The following is an 8287-nucleotide window of genomic DNA, read 5'->3' on the forward strand; positions in this document are numbered from 1 at the left end:
TAGAAATGTCACCCGCGCTATTACATTTCCGTGATATCCATGCAAATTTATTATTCAATTTTGTTTTACCCTTTAGTTGTTGGGGCTTTAAGGTCACAAAGAACTCCAATCTTATGTCTTGAACTAATACATGAAGTCATTACACTAACAGAAAAAATGCAAATATTTCGAAGTGGTCATTTTAAAGTGTTGATGGTGTCATTGTTTATCTCCATTTGTACGGTAACAGTGACGTTGGACAGCTCCATCTCATAGCTCATCTTGAAGTAGACCTAACAGGCCTTCAAATGATGTGTGATGTGCGTGAGTGTACAGAGATTACGTTACATGGATCAGATCAGTGTTGTCTACCGCTCACCTGTGTATTTCCACTGAGGTCAATGGGTTTCTGACTGCCTGGATTGCAGCATCAGTGCCAGATTTAGACACCTGCGCAGCATGTTTTCGTGCTTAGAGATGGACCGCAGGGAAGTTTCTCTTTACTGCCACCTTACACAGAGGTTGATGTTAATTCCGCACGACTCTCAACATCTGTTCTGACCTGCAGGGACCGTGTGCGGGGAAAACATTAGTTAAGGAGAGGGGGTTTTAATGTATTGCTGCCAAGTCTGAAGTTTAGAACAACTCCTGCTTCCAGAGATGGGAGGGACAGAGACTTTCAACACAAACTTGTGGTTCCAGGATTTGAGGAACAATAATTTACAAAGGATTATTTGAAACCATGTTTTCAAAGCTGGGGTCTGAACTGAGTTACCAACATTCTTATTTAGGTACCTAAATAAGTGGTCTGGCTTTCAATGGTGCTGAGCGCGTGTACCTACCATTTTAGTTAGCTGGATCAGTAGTTGCTCAGTACCCTGAAAATCGGGCACGTATTTAGGTAGGCAGGTCTCACGCTTAACATATACGAGTGGTTCTCAAACGGATGTCATCATGCTCCCTCTCCTTGGTGTCTTTAGTCGTTTACGCCCCTCCCCTCACACCACTCCCACCACACACGTACATCTGCCACCATCCAACGCTGAAGACAGAGCAAGGAGCGGCAGCTGCTGGCTGGGCACCCAGGTCTGAAAGCAGTGCCCCCGCCAGGAGCAGCCCAGAAGGTAGGTTGGTATGGCCCTCCTAAAGTTTCTTATGGCCCATCTTGAATACACTCTGTGCCCCCCCGAGGGGTGCATCCTCCCCGTTTGAGAACCTCTGTATTTGCTCAGTACCCTGGAGATCATAGCACTTATTTAGGTAGGCAGCTCTCACATTTACTATAAAACACACAGCATCCGGCCTGCAGCCCTGTCAGGCTTGGAGCCTTGAAAAGGGGTGGAGATTCTTGCAACAGCCATGGATTCAGGCTAGGTTTTCTTCTCTAAAATCCAGGACAGGGAGCACTGAAGAGCTTGGGCAGGTCATTACTGTCTCTGTGCCTCGGTTTCCCCATCTGAAAAGTGGGGATTATAATGTTCCTCCATCTGTGAAAGCACTTTAGAATTTTCACCTGAAAAGCCTGAATACCAACGCTAACGAACGAGTATTGCAGGCCCAGCTGCTAGTGATGCATCCGATGAAGCGAGCTGTAGCTCACGCAAGCTCGTGCTCAAATAAATTGGTTCGTCTCTAAGGTGCCACAAGTCCTCCTGTTCTTTTTGTGAATACAGACTACCACGGCTGCTGCTCTGAAACCTGTAATTAAGGTGGCCTGGCAGTTCCCATAAGACCCTATTTTCAATTTCTGATAACTTTGACAAATTTATCGTAGAATCCTAGAAGATCAGGGTTGGCAGGGACCCCAGGAGGTCACCTAGTCCCACCCCTGCCCAGAGCAGGACCAATCCCCAATCATAGAAGATCCGAGTTGGAAGGGACCCCAGGAGGTCACCTAGTCCCACCCCTGCCCAGAGCAGGACCAATCCCCAATCATAGAAGATCTGGGTTGGAAGGGACCCCAGGAGGTCACCTAGTCCCACCCCTGCTCAAAGCAGGACCGATCCCCAATCATAGAAGATCCGGGTTGGAAGGGACCCCAGGAGATCACCTAGTCCCACCCCTGCCCAGAGCAGGACCAATCCCCAATCATAGAAGATCCGGGTTGGAAGGGACCCCAGGAGGTCACCTAGTCCCACCCCTGCTCAAAGCAGGACCAATCCCCAATCATAGAAGATCTGGGTTGGAAGGGACCCCAGGAGGTCACCTAGTCCCACCCCTGCTCAAAGCAGGACCGATCCCCAATCATAGAAGATCCGGGTTGGAAGGGACCCCAGGAGATCACCTAGTCCCACCCCTGCCCAGAGCAGGACCAATCCCCAATCATAGAAGATCCGGGTTGGAAGGGACCCCAGGAGGTCACCTAGTCCCACCCCTGCTCAAAGCAGGACCAATCCCCAATCATAGAAGATCCGGGTTGGAAGGGACCCCAGGAGGTCACCTAGTCCCACCCCTGCTCAAAGCAGGACCGAACCCCAATCCTAGAAGATCTGGGTTGGAAGGGACCCCAGGAGATCACCTAGTCCCACCCCTGCCCAGAGCAGGACCAATCCCCAATCCTAGAAGATCTGGGTTGGAAGGGACCCCAGGAGGTCACCTAGTCCCACCCCTGCTCAAAGCAGGACCAATCCCCAATCATAGAAGATCCGGGTTGGAAGGGACCCCAGGAGATCACCTAGTCCCACCCCTGCCCAGAGCGGGACCAAGCCCCAACTAAATCAATTTAAACAGTTAGGGCTACAAATTTTCCATGTTGGGTGCCTGCCTCAGGCTGAGCAGTTTTGGAAAATTTCAGCAAAAATGGCTCCGACATGTCTGAGAATGAGAACAGGGGACATGATAAAAGGGTTAGAAAACCTGGCCTAGGAGCAAAGGTTAAAATAACTGGGTGTGTTTAGTCTCAAGAAAAAGGACAGAGGAGGGACCCGATCACAGTCTTCAAAGATGTTAAGGGCTGATCTGAAGAGGACGGTGCTCAGTTGTTCTCCGTGTCCGCTGAGGGTGAGACAAGAAGTGGGGGCTTACTGTGCAGCAAGGGAGACTTGGGTTCGCTATTAAGGCTTTGCGTGCACCTGCAGCCGGTCGCGACGCCAGCGCGGGGAGGGAGCTCGCCCAGCAGCTGAACAAAACTAACGGCAAGTTCCTGTGCTGAAACTTGCTGCGCGCGGGGGTGATTTTTCAGCGCAGAAACTTGTCCGTGGAGCCAGGCCCTAGGATAAAGTGTCTCATGACAGCCGCAGTGACGCACGGGAACAGGGTTCCAAGAGATGCTGTGGAATCTCCGTCGCTGGGCGTTTTTAAGAGCAGGTTGAGCAACCACCTGTGTGAGATGGGCTCGGGTTACTTGGCCCTGCCTTAGCGCAGGGAGCTAGACTTGGTGACGTCCTGTCGTCCCTTCCATCCCTGCATTTCTATGATTCTCTCTTCTCTTGCTCTGATGGAAAAAATATTGCACCTGTTTCTCTGAGAAGGCCTTGCGCCTCCAGGCTTTCAAGCTGGGATTTAAAATTTGACAGGGGAATCAGACTGGAGTCAGGGCTGTGTCTTTTGCAATCTGGCCCAGTTATGAGCCTCTGAAAAATTGCATTTCACACATGCACCTAAATTCTCCAAAGCTCCCATCTGCACGGAACATGTTCCAGCCTCTCACCACTCCTATGAGAGATGGGGCTGCACATGCCCCATCCACACAGAGCAACCCTGAGCATGGCCCAGCCCAAGACTGAAGGAGCTGAGCAGGAGGTAACCTACAATTGCACCTTCTGGATGCCAGATTCCTGGGGTGCCAGGCACTTGCCCTGAGAGCAGCGACACTTTCTCTCCCGTGCTCACACTGCTCTGGTGTCTGGTGCCGATGAAAATATTTCTATTTTTCCCCCCATTTATTATTTTTTAAAACCTGGGAAATTACATGCAAAACAACAACGTTAAAAGAATGTTCAGGTTGCGAAGTCAAGCGCTCGGTCATAACTGAGGAAATGCCAGTACTGCTGGTGACTGTGAAACCTTCATCCAGCCCCTTGTGTGTACGGATTACAACAGAGTCTTTAATAACATGGTCACAGGCTAGTTTTCCGCTGAGCGTCAGATTAGAGCTCATTTAAACTGCTGTAACCTCCACCCTTCGTCTGAGCTAGCTGGACGCTCCAGCTGAACAGCCCCACCTGCGACAAAGGTGTGTGTGAGCCAACCAGCCATTCTGAGTCTGTCAGCAGAGGGCTCCAGAGTGAAGTATTGTCTTAGAGTAAGGGTGGGTGAGGGAGAAGCCAGCCAGACAGACAGACAGAGGGTATGTCTACACAGCTGACGTTAAAGTGCTGCCATGGAGCAAGAGCTCTCCCAGCGCTGTAAAGAGCCATCGCCACGAAGGGCGTAGCTCCCAGGACTGGTGCACTGTCTACACGGCCCCTTTCCAGCGCTGAAACCTGCATCGCTCAGGGGGTGTTTTTTCACACCCTTGAGCGAGGAAAGTCTCAGGGCTGTAAGTGGCCGTGTAGACAAGGCCACAGCGTGTCCAAACAGCTGGCAGCACAGCCATGGGAAAAGCCTGCAGAGCGGTTTTGGGGTGCTCGCTGAAGAATGCTTTGGGTGTTGTGAGCAAGAAACCTGTTGCTGGTTCATTCCACGTTCAGGGAAACCCAATTTTGTCCATTCCTTGTAAATAAACAAGATTGCCCCAAAGATATCATGTTCCACCTTCAATTTCTTCTCCCACCTGGAAAAACCCACAGGGCCCCAAACTTTGAGTAGCTGCTCAGATCGGGAGCAGAAAGCTGAGGCAGAAGGTGTGGTATAAACAGAATTTATTGTTGTTATAGTGATCAGTGGAGAGGAGGAAAAGCAGGTTTCAGGGCTGACACACCCCAGGTTGGCTCACATGGATCACTGAGATTGCTGGCACCTGACCTGCCATCTTGGTACTTACTGCAGGTGTATGCCTCTTTAAGAGAACTTTGATCTCTGTGCAGCAATCAACGTGTGCCAGGCAGTCTATGACTAATTTTCCAGCCGGTTTCTTACTTTCATTTTTGCAGCAGGTGGAAGCATCAGGAAGCAGGACAGTTTAAAATACCTTAAATGAATCAATAAAGCATGAAGAATCCGGCCTCAAGCCCCTGGGCTCCAGGACTCCCTGAATGGAATGGATGAGACAGCCTCAGCAAGGGAAATGGACAATTGTGAGACCAACTCTTCCTCAAATGGCTGTGGGTATGAGCGCCCTGCAGAGGCAGAAACAGCTGGAAAAGGTCTCTCTGGGATTCAGCAGGTAGGGGAGCTCCAGGTAAATGGCTCTGGCTGAGATTTCCTTAGAGTACTTAATCTAGATGAGCTGTTACTGCCAAAAGGCCATAGGGGTCAACAGGCACCTCCTGACTCTGAAAATAAGCAAGGCTGTGGAAGTGGCCATGCAAATTCAGAGATCCACAGTGCTGGCCTCCCTTCCTCTCATCTGCTTTCTTTAATGTTAGATACGATGGGCAGGTAATGACCCTATGTCATTTTCCTTAGGTGAGGTTATGATGGCGTGTGCGTGTGTGTGTTTCTCTTCCCTTCCCTTCCTTACTAAGGTCCCGAGGCACAAAAGGAGCCAGGCAGCTAAGTCTGGGGTTTAGGCACCAGGCCAAGTTCCCGTTTTAGGCTCCCCAGTGGCGCACAAAATTCCAGCTGAAAATGCAGGGGTCTAAACTCACTCAGCACCTAAGCTTTTGACTATGTTTCTGTCTCTGGGCACGTGCCCTGCTGCCATATTGTAGGCGCCCGGTGCCTATCTCCCGCATGAGCCCCGGAGCAAGTCACAAACCAGGGGAAGAAAAGGCCTTCAGCACAGGGGAGCGGAGCCTTCCCAAAAATGGGGGGCCAGGAGCTCCTGCTCCCTCCATGGCCCCACCCCTGCCCTGCCTCTTTCCCTGAAGGCCCCCCCCCCCAGCCAAGCTGGAAGCCGGAGCAGGGCTGGGAAGCCACAGACCCCCCGTGTGCCCAGGCTGGGCGGGCCTGAGAACAGCCCCCAGCCCATATCCCCACCCTCCATCCCCCGGGCCAGGGCAGGTGGGGGGTCTGCAGCTCCCCACAGCTGTCTGCACGGCTCTTCCCCCGACCTGGTTCCAGACGGGGACGGGGCCTCAGAGCCACAACTGGGTTATGGTAAGAGCCCCCCGGGCAGCTGGTGACTCAGGAGGGTGCTCGAACCATGGGGCTATGCTGATGTGAGGCGTTCCCTGTCTCTCCAGTTAAAGCTGCACTGGGGACACAGGCCTGGACGCTGGTCAGTGCTGTAACCCCCCGGCAAGCGGGTCCTACTCAAGTTTATGTTCCCTCTCTCAGGCTCTGGCCCAGATCACTCTTTGAAGGAGAGGGAGAGAGCACAAGAAAACACACGCATGAGACTGATGCTATCGGAGGGTGGTTAGCGTACCCACCCACAAGGTGGGAGACCAGAGTCCAGTCCCCCTGCTCCAATTCAGCTTTAATTATTTATCCAGAGGGCAACAGCTTCAATAGGACAGACTGACGGGGCCTCGCAACACAGTATCCCATAGCTTAGTGCTCAGAGCACGCTCCTAAAAAGAGCGGATCCCTGTCCAAATCCCTTCTCACCCTCAGGCAGAGGGGGGCTGTCGCCTGGGTCGCTCACATCCCAGGTATGTGCTCTAACCAGGGGGCTAAAAAGGTGCGAGGGAAGTGTCGCTTCCCCTGGCTTCTTGCAAAACCAGCAGAGGCGGGTATCTCCAAAGAGGGTTCCTGGCTGTGGCTGGCACCTCCCAGTGTCTAGCGTAGGCAGTTCCATGCGTAGTGTGCTGGCTTTTGTGAGTCACATTCCAGGGTTGTGTTTACGCTTCACTTTTATCAGTACAACTTCTGGGTCGGCCAAGAGTTTGAAAAAAACACACCCTGGGCCAATGAAAGTTTTACTGATGAAAAGCGCCTAAATCTTTCTGAATCTAGCCCTAAGTCTAGGAGCAAAGAGGACCAGGGAATTGTAGACTCACGTTTTAATGGTTTCTCTCACCAACTGAACGTCAGATTGTGATGGGGGGTGGGGGGCTGTTTGTCAAAGGGGGCCACGCTCATAGATCCAGTGTGGAGGTCGTACACTTCCTCACACAGAGGTAGTGGGGATCGAAGGCCGGGAAAGGCTGAGCCTCCCCAAGCAGCCTTGCATGGCCCCACTGACGCGCCACCCCCAGGCCTCTTCCTGCTTCCTGGTGCTGTGCTGTGGGGGGCTCTTCCCCCCCCATGGCCAGGGCCCCAGGCTGGGGCCAGTGGGGGCCGGCCTGTGCTCTGGTGCTGGTTGGGGGGGCATGCTGCCTGCCCTCCCACCCGGCACTCCGGGGCTGAGGGGGTGCTCTGGGGCTAAGGGGAGGTGCCCACCTGGTGCTCCAGGGCTGGAGGAGGGGGACCATGTTGCCTGCCCAACTGCCCGTGCTCTGGGACTGGGGTAGGGGGGCCACGCCACCCACCCCAACTGCCTGGTGCTCCGGGGCTGCGGGAGCAGGGCTGCGCCACCTGCCTGGCACTCTGGGGCTGGGGGCACTCAGGCAGCCCGGGGGTGGGGGGAGGCGGTGGTGGCCGTGCAGGGTGGGGCTCTGGGCTCTGGTGGGAGGGGAAGAGCTTCAGGCAGAAGGGATGGGCCAGGCCAGGGGCTAGCTTCCCCAAGCCCAGGTTTCACCCGCCGCCCATGCCGTCACACACGTGTCTGGACTCCCTGTGGGATCAAATAATTGCAACAGTGGGGTCTCAGGATCCCTGGCAGGGCTGAGCAAATATCAACCCACAGGCAGGGTAGAACAAGCAGTCTGTAGCCTCCGAGCCTCTTGCCTGTGGCTGACAGTAACAGTTCGGGTTCCTGACCTTCTGGGCCGGGCAGAACAAACAGTAGCCAAACCTAGCGGGAAGTGGGGGAGCGGCAGGGTCACCCGGGCCCATCCAGCTCCACCGGGTTCCGACCCAGGGCCCGATGAAGCCAGGGAATTCCACGTTAAGGGATGAACCATCAGCTCCTACTACGTTCCCTGGGTCACTTCCTACCCCAGGGCGCTTCTCATACACCTCCCGGCTCGCCGCAGCTCAGCATCCCTGTCAACCTCTGCGCTTGCCTGGCTGCTCACAGTGTAGTCCGGGTCTCAGGTTCCCACTGCTTGGGGAGCCTCCGGCCTCTCTGCAGGAGCTTGCAACACACGTCCTTCCTCCTCCTCAGCCGGCCCAGACTGGGCTGGGCCGCCTCCTTTTATCTGTCGCTTCCACTGGGAGCGGGTGCAGCAAGGCTGAGGGGACGTGGCCTTCTGAGGCCTGCAGCGACTGGTCTGTCCCT

The sequence above is a fragment of the Eretmochelys imbricata genome, chromosome 11 (genome assembly GCF_965152235.1).
Source record: "Eretmochelys imbricata isolate rEreImb1 chromosome 11, rEreImb1.hap1, whole genome shotgun sequence".
In the NCBI taxonomy this organism is placed as follows: Eukaryota; Metazoa; Chordata; order Testudines; family Cheloniidae; genus Eretmochelys; species Eretmochelys imbricata.